General features: G+C 51.5%; 2 long non-coding RNA genes across 5 annotated transcripts; one reads left to right on the top strand and one right to left on the bottom strand.

Annotated features, from left to right (window-relative positions):
• The first annotated feature begins 102 nt into the window (after positions 1-102).
• LOC143658516 (uncharacterized) lies at positions 103-9,724 on the top strand. 4 transcript variants are annotated; one of them, XR_013163236.1, is made up of 3 exons: positions 103-319; positions 894-2,955; positions 3,177-9,724. It is a non-coding gene; the product is annotated as an uncharacterized LOC143658516 (long non-coding RNA). The 4 variants fall into 4 exon arrangements; XR_013163234.1 differs by having other exon boundaries at positions 105-319; positions 894-5,030; positions 6,769-9,724; XR_013163233.1 differs by having other exon boundaries at positions 105-319; positions 894-5,030; positions 6,646-9,724.
• Positions 9,725-10,007: 283 nt separating this feature from the next.
• On the bottom strand, positions 10,008-14,808 carry LOC143658520 (uncharacterized). The gene is made up of 2 exons (XR_013163239.1): positions 14,488-14,808; positions 10,008-12,695 (listed from the first exon to the last, which is right to left on the bottom strand). It is a non-coding gene; the product is annotated as an uncharacterized LOC143658520 (long non-coding RNA).
• Between the last annotated feature and the right edge of the window lie 354 nt (positions 14,809-15,162).

Raw genomic sequence — 15,162 nt, 5'->3', positions numbered from 1 at the left:
GGCACCGAAGTCGCGCCTGCTGGAGGCGGCCGGGGCGCGGGGGACCTCTGGGCCGGAGCCATCTCCCGGCGGCGCTCGGGAGAGCGGGCGGGGCGGGGCGGGGCGGGGCGCGGTCACCCAGGGCTTGAAGGTGGTCGGCCGCGGGGCCGCCTTCCCGGCCGCCTGGGCTGCCGGGCCAGTGCCGGCTGCTTGGACCGCGGCCTCCCACCCCTCGAGACCGCGGGCTGGAAGTGGAGAGATGAGTGAACGAGTATTGGACTGAGCGCCTTCTTCCCGCCGCAGCCTGCGCTGGAGCTCAGAAAAGAGAGGGGTATGGCAGGTGAGATAGGGGCTGCTTCCGCGGGGCCAGACTCCAAACACCAGAAGTGTCAGACGGGACGGAATCTGGGAGCAGCAATCCAGGCAGAGGCTGTGCCTGCAAGGACCCCGAGGTGGGGCCGGCTGTTCACCACATCCGTTAGCCAGGCCCGCGTAGCTGTGAGACTGCAGGGGTGGCCTGGCTGGGCTTTCTGCTCTATTCGCAGGGGCAACCCCTTGGCAGCTGGGTCGGGGGAGGGCGCCAGTGCGGCTAAAGGAAGGGAGGAGGACCTAGAGCTCAAGTTCAGAAGATCGTGGGGTCTCGGTGGACCCCATGCCGTGTAAAGCAGTGTGTATCCAGCACGGGGGCTGAAATGTCAGCCTCTGGGAGGGGACCAGGTACCCCCCCCCCCTCGTAGCTGCTGGGTGCACGTTAGGTGTCTGAGTCAGGGAGGATAGGTTTTGTGCCAGGTGGGGATCCCAGCTCATCTGTGGCCCACGCTTAGAGGAACCTCATCGTTCAGACTCAGCCCCTCCCACCGGCGTAAGCAACCCCCCTCTGCTCCCCTTTCCCTGTTGGACCACCTTCTTTCCAGTCACACAGGTGTCTCGATGTGCCCACCTCAAGACCAGCCTGTGCAGTTCCCTCTGCCTGTAGCACCTCCCACACAGATCAAGCAACGCCATGTCCCTGGCCTCAAGGCAACCCCATCCTCCATCACAAGGCCTGCAAGGGTATGTGTGGGTGGTTCATCTGTGTCCTTCACCTTGGCACACAGGCAGGAAGGAAAGCAGCAATTGCTGCTTCACCCTGCCCTTCACCTTCACTGGGCATGACCCCATAGGATACTGGGACATTAACAAGAGAAGTGGTGGTGGTGGTGGGGGCATAATTCCAAAAATGGCATAATTCCATAATTCCAAAAATAGTCACAGGTTCCAGTGCCCTAATCCCTGGAATCTGTGATTTTGATGAGATATCAACTGTGAATAGCTACAATGCATGGCAGAAAGGATGTTGCACATATAACTATATTTACTAATCAGCTGACCTTGAAGTAAGAGGAGGATCCTAGATTATTCCAGTGGGCCCAAGGAAATCACAAGGGTCCTTAAAGGCAGAGAAATGTGAAGTGGGAGGAGGACTCCTTGGACTTTGAAGGTGGGGGGCTCACATGACAATGAGTTCAGGCACCTGGAGAAGCTGAAAATGACCTCTGGCCAATGGCCAGCAAGCAAATAGGAACCTCAGTCCTACAGCCTATTACTGCATGGAACTGAGTTGTGTCAACAAGCTAAAGGAGTCTGGGCTCAGACTCCATCCTAGGCCCTCCAGGTGAGAGCCCAGAGTGGCTCCATACTTTGACTCCAGCTTTGTCGCCTTAAGCAGAGACTGCCTGGCCGGCTGGCGAAGCCATGAGCTCATGGGTAGGTGTTGTTTTAAGCCTGTTGAGTTTGTGGTAATTTGTTATAGTAGCAAAATAGAGAATGAATGTGGCTGGCAGGGCCTCCAACACCCCAAAACACTGCTGTTTGTTTTCACAACTGTCAAGAGAGTGGCCATTGTCTTTTTTTATTATTTTTTTTTTAAGAGAGGTTGTGCGTTTATAGAAAAATGCAGAAAATACAGAAGTTCCATATACCACCCTTACATACAGTTTCCCTATTATTAACAATTTGCATTAGTATGGATGATACATTAATTACAGTATAATTATAATTACCCTATTAACTATAGTCCATAGTTTACAATAGCTTTCACTGTTTGCGTTGTACAGTCCTATGTTTTTAGTTTTTAAAATTTTTATTCTAGCAACATAATACACTCTAAAATTTCCCCTTTTCCGCACATTCATATGTATAATTTTTAGTGTTAAATACATTCACAATGTTGTGCTACCATCATCGTCCATTACCAAAACTTTTGCATCACCCCCAAATAGAAATTCTATACCAGTTAAGCACTAATTTCCCATTCCTTCCTCCCACCCTGGTCCCTAGTAACTTGTATTCTAGTTTGTGAATCTATGAATTTTTTTATTCTAAAATTTCATGTCAGTGAGATCATAGTTTTGTCTTTTTGTGTCTGGCTTGTTTCACTCAATATGATGCCCTCAAGGTTTATCCGTGCTGTCGCCTGGCTCAGAGCTTCTTTCCTGTTCATGGCTGAATGACGTTCCATGGCATGTATACATGGTTTTTATTCCACGACTCCATGGACACATGGCTGCTTCCATCTTTTCATCTCTTAGCAATTGTGAATAGTGCTGCTGTGGATATTAGTATGCAAATACCTGTTCGAGTCCCTGCTTTCAATTTTTTTGGTACATACCTGGAAGTGAGATTGCCTGCTCATATGATATTTTATGGTATTTTAACTTTCTGAAGGACTGTTAGACTGTTTTCTAACAATGAATGAATGTTTCTATTCCTTCACATCATCTTCAATATTGGTTATTTTCCATTTTTTTTAACAGTAATTATCCTAGTGGATGTAAAATGCTTTCTCCTGGGTCTTTTAAAACATTTTATTTTGAAATAATTTCGGACTTAGAAGACATCTGCAATAGAAATACAAAACCCACACCTAAGAATTCGAGCATCCCGCATGTTTTGGATTCTTGGCTGCTCAAGCCACAGAGACTGATTGGCTCACAGGTATGAGGCTGGGAGGGGTCCAGAGCAAGCCATCCCAAGGAAGACTGCCGCTGTGGGGCCAGCTGCCCGTGCCTCTTGGGCCTGGGCTCCCCTGTCCCACAGCACTGCCCATGGCAGCCTCTCCTGGTCAGTCCCTTCTCTTCTGGGTTCCACTGACCTGTAGCTTCTTGCTTCCCAAGACTTTCTCTCTGTCCGTCTCGATTTCATTCTGCTTATAAAAGGTTCTGGGTGATGGGATTGAAACCTGTCCTGACTGAGGTGGGCCATGCCTTAGCTGAAGGAGCCTCATCAGAAGGTTCTCCCTACCATGGGCTCATGCCACAGGAATGGATAACGCTCAAGAACATGATTTTCTGGGGTATGTAGATCCAAACCTCCACACCCCGCTCCCCTACTCAAACACCCAGATCCACAACCTTTTAACATTTTGTCAACTTGGCCATATCATTCTCTTCATCTGTCTCTGCTTCCTGGACATTTGAGAGCAGGTTGCACACATACTCCTTAAACACATAATACTTCCATGTACATTGCCCACAAGGGTATTCACTTATCAAGTCCAATTGTAAAGTTCAGTGATTACAGCTTACATTATCTTTTTAAATTACTTTGTTTCTTCTTTTTTTAAATTGTGGAAACATATTTGCAACAAAATCTTCTCATCCCAACGGATGCCAAGTGTACAATTTAGTGGGCTCAGTCACCTCCACGGTGCTGCAGTGCCCTCACCACCTTCCATTATGAGAACTTCCCCTTCACCCCAAACAGAAACCCATATTGGTTTTGCATTAACTCCCTATTGCCCCTCCCACCCCTGCTAGCCTGTACTCTACTTTCTACCTCTGTGAGATTGCATATTCTCTTCATGGCTACCATGGGGCTTCAATTTAACATCCCAAATCTGTAACATCTTATTTGCGTTGATACCAGCTTAACTTCAGTAGTGTACATGAGCTGTATTTCTATACCCCTCTGTTTTCCCACTTTAATGTATTTTTGTCACAAATTATATATTTATACATTGCGAGAACAAACCCATTGATTTATCATTACATTTTAATGCGTTTGCCTTTTGGATCCTGTAGGAAGTAAAATGTGGTGTTACAAACCAAAAATATACAGTATTCTGGTATTTAAATTTACCTGTGTCATTTTCTTTGCCAGAGATCTTTATTTCTTTATATGATTTCATTCTGTTATCAGTGTCCTTTCATTGTGACCTGCAGAGCTCCCTTTAGCATCTTCTGATATAGTGGTGACAAAGCCCCTCAGCTTTGGTTTACTTAATCCTTCTTCTTTTTTTTTTTTTTAATTTAGGCAAAAGGAATTTATTGCCTTTGGAGGCTAGAAATCCAAAATTAAGGTGTAGACAGGATTATGCTTTCTCTGAAAATCTGCAGTGTGCGAGTGGTGGCTTGCTGACTCTGTAGCTCAATCCCTGTCTCCTTCACGCAGCTCTCTCTCTCCATCTGTTTCCTCTTCTAGTCCAAATTTTGTCGGTGTTTTTAAAAGGGCTCCAGTCACATCGTATTAAGGCCCAAACTGATTCAGTCTGGCCTCACCTTAATTAATAACATCTACAAAGATCCTGTTTACAAAAGTATTCACATCCACAGGGCCAGGGTGCCTAATTGTTATTTGGATTTTTTTGCCTCTCTGTTGTTGAGTTACAGGATTTAACAAATATGTTCTTAATATTCACCCCTTGTTGGATATGTGGTTTCCAAATATTTTCCCCCATTCTGTAGGTTGTCATTTACTTTGATGCACAAAAGTTTTTAATTACAGTGAAGTCCCAGTTATCTATTTTTTGTTGTTCTTGCTCATGATTTTGGTGTAAAATCTAAGAAACCATTGTCTAACAAAAAGCCCTGAAGATGCTTCCCTGTTTTTCTTCCGGGAGTTTCATGGTTTTGACCGAACGCTTCATTTATGATTTACTAGCTTTTATTGGGAGCCTTCATGATCTCATTCCCCCACTCTGTGAATGGAAGAGCTCAGTGCGGAGAGAGGGAACTTACCGTTCAGCAGCCACACTGGACAGGCCCAGCTGAGGGCTGCAGGGAGGGCATCAGGTGATTGGGAGGCATGTGGGAGGGCAAGGGGGAGGATATGGGGGAGGGCATGAAGAGTGAGGGTGGTGAGGGAGCCGTGGGGCGGGACATGAGGGCTGGAGGGCCAAGCCTGTGGTCCCATCTGCACAGAGGGTGAAGAGTGGCCCTAGTGGGGTCAAACACGAGAGGCCAGGCAGGCAGCGATGACCTCAGCAGGGACAGGTATGAGGTAGGAAGGAGAGGACACGGGTGGCCATCAAGAAGTCCCAGCTCTGAGGGTGAGGTGAGAGGTGGGCCCAAGCCCAGGTGGCCAAGGGGGGCCTGGGAGGGGAACGGAGGGAGTACAGCCCTTGACCCCTGACTCCTGTCAGGCAGCAAACGGTGGGGGAGCTGGGGCTGCCAGAGCCCCAGGCCTTGAGAAAATGTCTGTTTTTTCTTTTCCCTTCAAAGACCTTGTCCCAGTGGTCTTAGGGGCATTTGGAGGAAAAATGAGTGTAGCTGAAGACTCGGGTTCAATAAGTCAGGGTCAGGAAGATGTGGCCTGTGGCCTGGACACTGCTACGCCGAGAGTCTCAGGGGCAGCAGGTAGCGGCAGGGGGCAAGCACCGCTGCGCGGTAGCTGTGCCATCACGACTGCAGTCCTGCTGTGGACAAAGGGACACGTGAAGGCGCCGAGGAAACTGGACTCCGAGTGGGTGGCCAGGGTGGGCACTGCAGGCACACTGGTCAGATGGCTGGACTGAGCCCGCTTTCCAGCACGTCCCCCCGGGCTCCCCTGCCTTGCCCGCTGCTGCTGCACTGGGGTCCCTGGCTTTCCTCCGTCCCTGCCGGGCTTCAGGGGGTCCCCACTCTGGGGCAGCCTCTGTCTGGGGGTAATGCCCGATGCTCAGACACCGGGTTCGGGGATCGAAGCACATTCCCCACCACAGGCGCATTCAGGGCCCAGCCTTGGTCCCACTGAGTGAGTCCGTTTTGAAGACACTACTGATGTGTGCCCAAAGTGGGTGAGGGCGGGCCTTGGTCGCGTGGCTGCAGTCCCGCGAGCAGAGGCACCGGCCGGCAGAGGAAGTAGGCCCCGCGTGCACTGCCACGTGGCTGTAAAGCAGCGACCAAGCCTGGGTGGACCAGCCATGGCGCAGCCCTGGAAGAGCGCACTGCTCGGCTGATGCCCTGATTTGGGACTTCCAGCCTCAAAGCTGGTCGCCAGTAAGTTCCCATTGATGAAGCCAACCCCTTGTGTGGTGTTCACTTTAGCAGCCAAGAAACAAACCCACCCACCCCCTCCATGGCTCCGGCGGCCCATCGGCTCCTCAGGGGTCCCACGGGGCTGCAGGCCCGGGACGAGCCAGCAGCCCAGGGCACAGGCACCAGGCATTTCACGAGAACTAGTGGGAAGGGTGGAGGCTGCGCGGTCCCTGGCTAGATGGGTGGCAGAAACCGAGCGGGACAGGGCAGAGGTGGAGAGCCACACTGCAGGGCACAGGAGGCAGTGCCAGGGCCGGTCTACACCTGGGAGGGCCCTGTTCAGCTGGGGAGGCGTGAGGCGAGGCATCCTCAGGGCGCCACTGAGGCAGGGCTGAGTGGGTGCAGTCTTTGCAATATAGAAAAGGGTTCATGCTCCTTCTTACATCCCGAGGTTGCAAAAGACAAAAAAGGACATTTCTGCAGCCAAGCGAGGGAGCAGAGGCCTGAGAAGACCACACAGGAAGAGGCCCACGTGGGAGTCAAACTGACAACAAGGGCCTCGGCTTCCCCACAGGCCCAGCTCCCCGTGCTGCCTCGGGCCTTGTCCACCGCCGGGCCATGTCCTCAAAAAGGGCACCCCTCAGCTCATCTTGCGTGCCCTGCCCGCGGACCTGGCTGGCTGGGAGACCTGCAGCTCTCTGCCCCGCCGCCACCAACGCCGTCACCCATTTCAAGGGAACAGTTGCTGGCTCTTCGGGCATGCACCTGTCACGCAGCCATCAGCCCGTCCCTTCTAGAGTATCCACGCTGCCCCCGCTGAGACCCGGGGCCCATCCTGCCTCCACCTGTCAACTGAGGCCTGCACCTGCCTCCCCTGCACAGTTCACGCGCGTGGACTCACCATCCATGGCCTGGCCCCTGCCTGCGCTGCCCTGTCACCCTGCCCTGGCCCCTGTGCCACCCTGACCTCAACTTCGTCCGCTTAGCCTATTTATGTCTTCCCTTAGGAGCAGGTCTGGGAAGTGCTTCCTGCCAAGCTGGAGAAACTGAGGCAGAACAGCTCCCAGCCCTGGTTTTCTGGCTGTCCTGCTGGTCTGTAGCCAAGGCTGCCCCACCAGGTCCCCCGTGGCCACATGCCTGCCCCGCTACCTGTGCCCAAGACATTGATTCAGCTGTGTTTTCTCTGTGTTTCCGTTTTCCTTATAGAATCCCAACTGTACAAAGTGAAACTCAGCTTGAACACTGAATTTCTCAGAAGGAATGCCCTTTGGGTCCCCACCACAGATTTGGTGGGAGACTTGTTTGAAGTTTTCTTGTTTGTTTTGGGGTATTCATTTCTCTCTCTCTCTAACTTTTTAGTTTGAAATACTTACAAACTTATTGGACACTTAGAAAAATAATACAAACCCCATACTGAGCTCTCCAACATTCCTTGTAGGAATGTTGGAATATATATATTCCAGCATATACCAGCTTAAGGACAGTTATCACATTCAAGGAATTTCACATTGATATGAAGCTTAATGTGTAAAATCCAGTGTTTTCGCATGTCTCAATAATGTTCTTTTGAGCCATTTTTCCTTCCTTGCCTGATCCTGTCCAGGGTCATGTGTTGCATTTAGTCGTCATTTTCTTTTTTGTTGCTCTTTCCTAATTTGTGGGACTACATACACAGCATGAACTTGCCCTTCTCAACCATTCTTAAGCGTTCAATGAGATTGATGACACTCACATATTGTGGCGCCCTTGTGACCTTCCATTCCTAACCCTTTCCTACCTTCCCAGACAGAAACCCCTCACCCATCATGTATTGACTCCCCAATCCCCCAGTTTCCCACCCCTGACACCTGTACTCAAATGCTTGTCTCTGTGAGCTTACATATTCCCCAATATTTTCTTTGCAGTTACCATGGGGCTTAAATTTAATATTCTAAACCTTTAACAATCTCTTTTGTTTTAATAGCAACATAACTTTAAGAGTACACACAAATTATATTCCTATACCCTCCAGCCCACCTTTATGTAATCCTTCTTACAAATTATACATGTAGACATTACAAGTCCAAAACCACTGGTTTATCATTTAACTCATTTTTATCTTTTATGTATTTGCATTTTAGGTCCTATAGGAAGTGAAAAGTGGAGTTACAAACCAAAAACACAGTAGCACTGGGATTTGATTTACTCATGCCATTGCCCTCACTGGAAATCTTACTTCTTAAGGCTGCTTCAACCTGTTGTCCAGTGTTCTTTCCATTCAACCTGCAGAGCTCCCTTTAGCACCTCTTGTAAGGCTGGCTAGTGTTCGTGAACTCAGCTCTTGTTACTTGGGAATGTCTTAATCAGTCCCTCATTTTTGAGAGACAGTTTTGCTGGATACAAAATTCTTGGTTGGTAATATTTAGCTTTCAGTACTTTAAATATCAGATCCTACTTCCTTCTTGCTTCCATGGTTTCTGATGAGAAATCGGCACTTAATTTCATGGAGACTGCTTTATACGGGGCATGTTGGCTTCCTTCCTGCTGCTTTCAGAATTCTCTATCTTTGGCATTTGACAGTTTGATTATAACATGGCAGTATGCTGTGGGTCTGTGGGGGGTTATCCTGCTTGGGATTCTTTGAGCATCTTGGATGTGTAAATGTCTTTCATTAAGTTTGAGAAGTTTTCAGCCATTACTTCTTTGGATGTTCTCTGTGCCCCTTTATCTCTTTCCTCTCCTTCTGGAACCCCCACGCTTGATGGGGTCTCACAGGCCCCTGAGGCTCTGTACACTTGTCGTCATTGTTTCTAATTTCTGCTCCACAGAATGATTTCGATGGTCTTATCTTCAACTGCCAACTGATTACGTCTTCCACCGGCTGCAACCTGCTGTTAAATCCCTCTAGAGAAGTTTTAATTTCTGTTGCTTTTCATAATTTCCATCTCTCCCTATTGGTACTTTTTATGTTAATCTATCATTTTCCTAATTTTCTTTAGTTATTGGTTCATATTTTCCTTAAGCTCTTTGAGTATATTAAGGACGATTTTTTTTAAAGCTGTGTCTGGAATGCCTCTGGTCTAGCCTCTTTGTTGATGGTTTCTAATGCTACAACCCTCTCCTTTGCCTGTGCTATAACTTCCTGTTTCTTAGTGTGTTTCATAACCTTTTGTTCAAACCTGGACATTTTGATATTTCAATTTGTTATCGCTGGAATTTAGACTCTGAAGTGTCTGTTCCTTAAGCTTGTATCCAGCTTTTCTTGAATGCCGGGAGCTAATTAGGAGGAGGAGGAGCAGGAAAAAAACACCCTTCCCAGTCTTTGCTGCTGACCTGGGCAAATCCTCTCCTTCAGGGCTCATCCATAAGCTCCAGGCACAAGCCTGGGGGTCTCCCTGATCCTTTCTGCATGCCACAGCCAGCAGTGCCTTGCCGGCTGTCCCTCCGTTATGTGGGGCAGCTCAGTGAGTGGCAAGTGCCCCCGGGCATCGCAGATCTGCCGGGCCACACGTCCCTGGTGCAGCCGACGCGGCTGTGGTCCCTCAGGCCGGAGGGTGGTGGGGTGAGGGTGGGCAGTGGGGTCGGGTTGCTTGTTCTGCGGCTTTGGGCTCTGCTGGTTCCTGCTGGCTGTTCCAAGCTTCTGTGGGAGACGGAGCCACTCTGTTCCTATTCATTACACAATGATATTTTTGATGATAGTATTGAATATTTGACCATTTGCTGTTTTTGTTTGTTTTTGGTGATGCAGTATATAAACCTGCTTTCCTTTGAAAGACAAAAGTTCGATTTCCCATGCACAAATGCAAAGGAGAACAGAACATAACAAGGCGTTGATGAATTTTTATCTTTTAATCTCAAGATGCCTCTTTTAAAAACAAAGATGGGTGTCCTAGCAGCCCAAGTAACATCTGAAAGCTTCCTCACTTCTTAATGTGTCGCATCCACATCCCTGAGTCACCACCTACCTCCCAAGGGGCCTGGCAGCCGGTCTCGTGCCTCGATCACTTGGCCTCTTGCATGTCCTTCCACAACCCCCGTCTTTTCACCGAGGTGAAATTCACATAACATAATATTACCCTTTTACAGTGGCCACTTCAGTGGCACTTCGTCCATTCGCAGTGTTGTGTAGCTACCAACTGAATCTAGTTCCAAAACATTTTCATCCCGCAAAACCGAGACGTGTTCTCGACAGCAGCCACTCCCTACTCCCTGCCCTGCCATTCATGAATTTACTGTCTCCACGGACTTGCCTAGTCTGGGTGGTTTACATGAGTGGAATGATACAGTGCATGGCCTTTTGTGTCCAGCTTCTTTCACTGAGCATAATGCTTTCAAGTTTCATCGCCTTGTGGCATGTCAGAACTTCATTCCTTTTCATGACTGAATAATACTCCACAGCGTTTACCCACATTTGTTTATCCATGCATCTGGTGACAGACTGTCCCATCTCCTTAAAAGGTTTATTGAGGTATAATTCCATGCCATAAAATTTATTCAGTGCAGGTGTACCCTTAGATGGTTTTTAGTTAACTAAAATATATCATTGTGCAGCCAACACCACAATCCAGTTTTAGAATATTTCCCTCCATCTTAAAACCTTCCCTGGGCCCACCTATGTCTGTCTCTGCCCCAGCCCAGCCCCACTACTCCAGTTTCTGGCTGGAGAGGTTTACAGTGCCGTTGGTGGCCTCTGGCCGAGGACCAGGGACCCTGGTTTCTGACAGAGCGTCCCCTTTGTCTAGTGCTTAGTGGCTTCGTGTGGTGCCGTGTCCCCTGAAGCACTGCAGATGGGAAGTGAGATCCAAGGACACTGCGGTTGGGTGGGCCCTTTGCACCCGTGTGGGATCAGGGTCGTGGATTCTAAAGTGGACCGCCTACTGCCCATTCACATCTGGGCCGCCGGCCGGCAGTGAGCCCTCCTGGCAGCTCATGGTGTGAGGATCAGTGCATTATCCCTCCCTGGCAGAAAGTTCACAGAGTCGGGGAATGCTGTCTTCTCCATTCTAAGCTCAAGCACAGGCGGGCACACTTCTTCAGGAAAGAACTCGGGCCATGTGCTGCCCGAAAATACAACATTTCTCAGGAGGACGGGCCGATGCTAAGTGCTCAGGGTGAGAGTTTGGCTTAAAAGCTGTGCGCAGTGGTGACAGATGGGCTTATTTTTCTGGCTTTCTCTTTTTTGGGGAACCCTTCACGGATGCCTATGTGTCAAGTCAATGACAATCATTGTCCTTTCTGATTATTGTCATGCCAGGTTTGGTTTCTGGGTCCTTCTAACATATCCCCACGATTCTTTGGGCACTTCCTTACTTCATGACATAAGAAGGTATTCCAGGCTCACCTGGGCTTGCTACTGCTCTGGCCCTGGAATCAGCCGTTTCTCCCAGGGCTCCTGGTGCTCTCAGCAAGGAGAGAAACCTGAGTCTGGACCCTGAGGACCTTCCCTCCTCTTCCCTCTCTGTAACCTCAGACGGTGGTCTCTGTCCTCACCTCTCCCCGCCCCGCCCCGGAACGCAGCAGGTGGGAGAGGTGCAGGTACTTCTGAATCCAGCCTGGGGCGCTCCAGGCCATCCTTCACCCCTCTCAGGGTCAGCTGTTCTGCCTTTGAAATGGGAAGTTCGGTCGGTCGGCTGAATACTGGACTTGGAAAATATCCCTGTCCTAATCCCTAGAACCTAAAGTGTTACCTGAGGAGGATCTTGTGACAGGACTCACCCTGGATTACCAGGTGGCTCTGATGCCATCATGTGTATCCCTAAGGGAGGACCTCAGGGCACAGGGAGCTCCAAGGAGGCTGGCCTTGGAGACTGCAGCGACGGGGCCAAAAGCCAAGGGGTGCCAGCCACCATTGGCACTAAAAGAGGCAGGAACCGATTCTCCTCAAGAGCCTCCCACATGCCCTGCAGTTCAGTCCTGATGAAACCTTGATTTCTACATAATGAACCTTATTTAGGACTTCTGGCCTGTGGAGCTATAAGAGAATACATTTCTGTTGCTTTAAGCTGCGTGGCCTGTGCAATTCATTACAGCAGCTTTGTTAAACTAATACCTGCTCTTCCTAACCATGTTCCACCAGGAGGCTTTGAAATGGGAATTCTCATGCTGTGTCTGCTAAGACCTTCTGTTGTCTACTCATCACACTTAGAGAAAAGCCCAGCTTGGAACCGCCAAGGGCAGGCAGTGTCCATCCAGCAGCTGTGTTTGCGACAGCACATTCAGGGCGGCCCCAAACGCAGGAAGCCCTGGCTGTACTGGAGGAGCAAGTCTGTGCATCAAGCAGGCAGAGTGCATCTGTGGTGCTCCAGGGGGGCTCCAGGGCTGCGCAGGGTGTGCCCGCCCTCCTCTGTGTCGATAACCCCACTGAGAGCTCATCGAGTCCTGCTGGCTTCCAGGCCGGGAGGCGATGGGAGTGGGAGTGACGGGTGCTGGGCTTCCTGCTGGGGTGATGAGGATGCTGTGGGAGCACACGGCAGTGACAGCTGCATGACACTGTGAATGTACCAGATGCCACTGGATGGTACGCTGCAAATGGTTAAAAAGGTAAGTTTCATGTTATGTGAATTTTACCTCAGTAAAAAAAGTAAAAATAAAAGTGTTGGAACCTACAAACAAAACGTGGCACGCTCATACAATGGGATATTATCTGTCCATAAAAGGGGATGAAGTGCTGCGCTATAGAAGGACAGCAGCATATGACCCCACTTATGTGAAAAATCTTGAGTCCACACGTTCACACAGAGAGAAATGGATGGGGTACCAGGGGCTGAGGGGAGGAGGAGCCGGGAGCTCAGTCCTAGGAAGCACCAAGCTTGTGTTTGGGGTGCTGGGAAAGTTTTGGGGATGGATGGCTGCAGGACACTATGGGTGTCAGTAATGCCACCGAGTTGTCTGCTTAAAAATGGTTAAAAGGTCAAACTTTATGGGATGTGTGTCTGTGTGTGTGCATACACACACCCACTGAAAAGTAAATTGAAAAAACAAAGTGATAGAGCCTGGCCGCATTGCAGGCTCCACACCTGCGGGCCGGGCGTTGGGCGCCCACAGGCCCAGGCCCCCAGGTACATAGCACCCACCGAGACTGCGCAGAGCTCAGGGACCGCATTAGGAGTTGGCCCAACAGAGTGGCGAGTGGTCTGCGTGGAGGGGGCAGCAGGTCACAGGCTCCGAAGTGGGCACAGCAGGCTAGGCCTTGGGGCTGGAGCAAGGCGAAGTTAGAGGTCACAGGGCTGGAGCCCAGGACTCTGGCTGGAGACTCACCCTGCATGTGCATGTGCAGCAGAGCACAGAACACAAGCTCCGCTTTCCCACTGTAGTCCACACACCTCAGGGACGTGAAGTACATTTGCAATGCTGTGCAGCTGTGACAACTACTGAGATCCAGGACAGGGTGTGACCTCCCGTCCCTGCAGTTCCCCACCAGGTAATAAACCCACGGACGTGCCTACGTGCAGCCTGAGGCTCAGGGTACCAGCGGAGGCCCCGGCTGCTGGCTGGTGGGAAGGGGTTGGCGTGAGGACACGTGGACAGCAGGGCGCTGGGAAGCATGAAGGAAGGAGAAAAAGGAACACAAACCCAAAGGGTCACTGCAAGAGCAGCTAGCCCATTGAAGCAGGAAGTAGAGTAGTGGTGCCATTGGTTGGGGAGAATGGGAGTGAGTGCCAGTGCGTAGGAGTTTGTTTTCGGGGTACTGGACAAGTTCTGGAATTAGTGATGGTTGCACAACTCTGAATACACTAAAAACCACTGAATTGTACCCTTTACATGGGCAAAATTATATGAATTATAGCTCAATAAGGCTTTTATCAAAACAAAACAACAGCTCTGAACAGCTCTGAGCCTTAATCCTGGACAGAAGTCTGAGCTGGAGTGGGGAGTCAGGGAGGAACGGCCAGTGGGTGAGAGAGGCCAGTGGGTGGGAGAACGCGGAGCCATCTCAGCACCTCAATTCACCCCCTCCAGTCTGCAAAGGGGTGTAGTGTCTGGAGGGCAGGAGGCAGCGAAGGGGAGGTCAGGGGTGTGGGGGATGCGAGAGTAGGAGGCCAGATGGACCTCTGCTCATCTCGCCTGTCTGGAAGCTCTGGCCGTCTGGTAGGTCCTCGCCTCCCAGGGCTCCTCAGGATCTAGTGAGGGAGTGGGTAGGGGCTGGAATGGAGCACAGGTGACCCTAGGGTGGCAGGGGCCTAGCCACCACCTGCCCAGGTCCTCCAGCTGCCCGGCCTGCCTCAGGGCCTTTGCACTTGGGGCTCCTGCCCTCAGGGTGTGGGGGTGTCCTGCCCTTAGGGGGCCCTCCTCTGTGCTCTTGACCATCACCTACTTATTTGGAGCAGCCTGGTTCTTCTGCCTCCGCGACCAGGCGTTTGCCGCAGGGCCCAACACGGGGCTGCCCCAGCTCCTGGGATTCGGGGGCCCAGCACGCGGCGGAGAACATATGTTACTTTTGGCAGGGGACCCACAGCTTGCGCCCAGCGCGGCCGGCCACCAATCTTCGTCCCCAACTACTAGAGAAGGGTGGGCCCGCGGTCAGGAACCTTAACGGGGAAGGAGCTGCGGGTGTGGGGTGGCCCCCGGCTCAGCCGGGCGAGGTCAGCGGGGAAACCCCACCGCGGGGGGCGTCAGGGCGCCGTTGCCGCGACCACCCGGCGGGGCGGGGCTCGGAGTTTAGGGGCCGCGCGCCGGGGCTCGAACAAAGGCAGGGGCGGGAACCAAGCCGTGCGACCCTCCCCCAGCCCCGCCGGGGAGGCCACGCCCAGTCCAGGCGCCCCGGGGAGCGGACCAGCCCCCGCCGCGGCCCCCATCCTCCCGGAAGCCTCCTCCCCGTCTGCCGCGGTGTCCGCGACTCGAGGCCGCGCCACCACCGGGGACACTGAGGCAGGCCGGGCCCTGTGCGCGCCGCGGTCACTGCAGAGCGGCCGAGACCCCCCCCGCCCCGTGGCGGTCCCTCCCGCAAGCTTCCTCCACGCCGAGTGACCCCTGCCCCTCCTCAAACAGG

The sequence above is a fragment of the Tamandua tetradactyla genome, chromosome 16, assembly GCF_023851605.1.
Source record: "Tamandua tetradactyla isolate mTamTet1 chromosome 16, mTamTet1.pri, whole genome shotgun sequence".
In the NCBI taxonomy this organism is placed as follows: domain Eukaryota; kingdom Metazoa; phylum Chordata; class Mammalia; order Pilosa; family Myrmecophagidae; genus Tamandua; species Tamandua tetradactyla.
The sequence above is the reverse complement of the archived record's forward strand: the minus strand, read 5'-3'. Positions and strand labels throughout refer to the sequence as shown.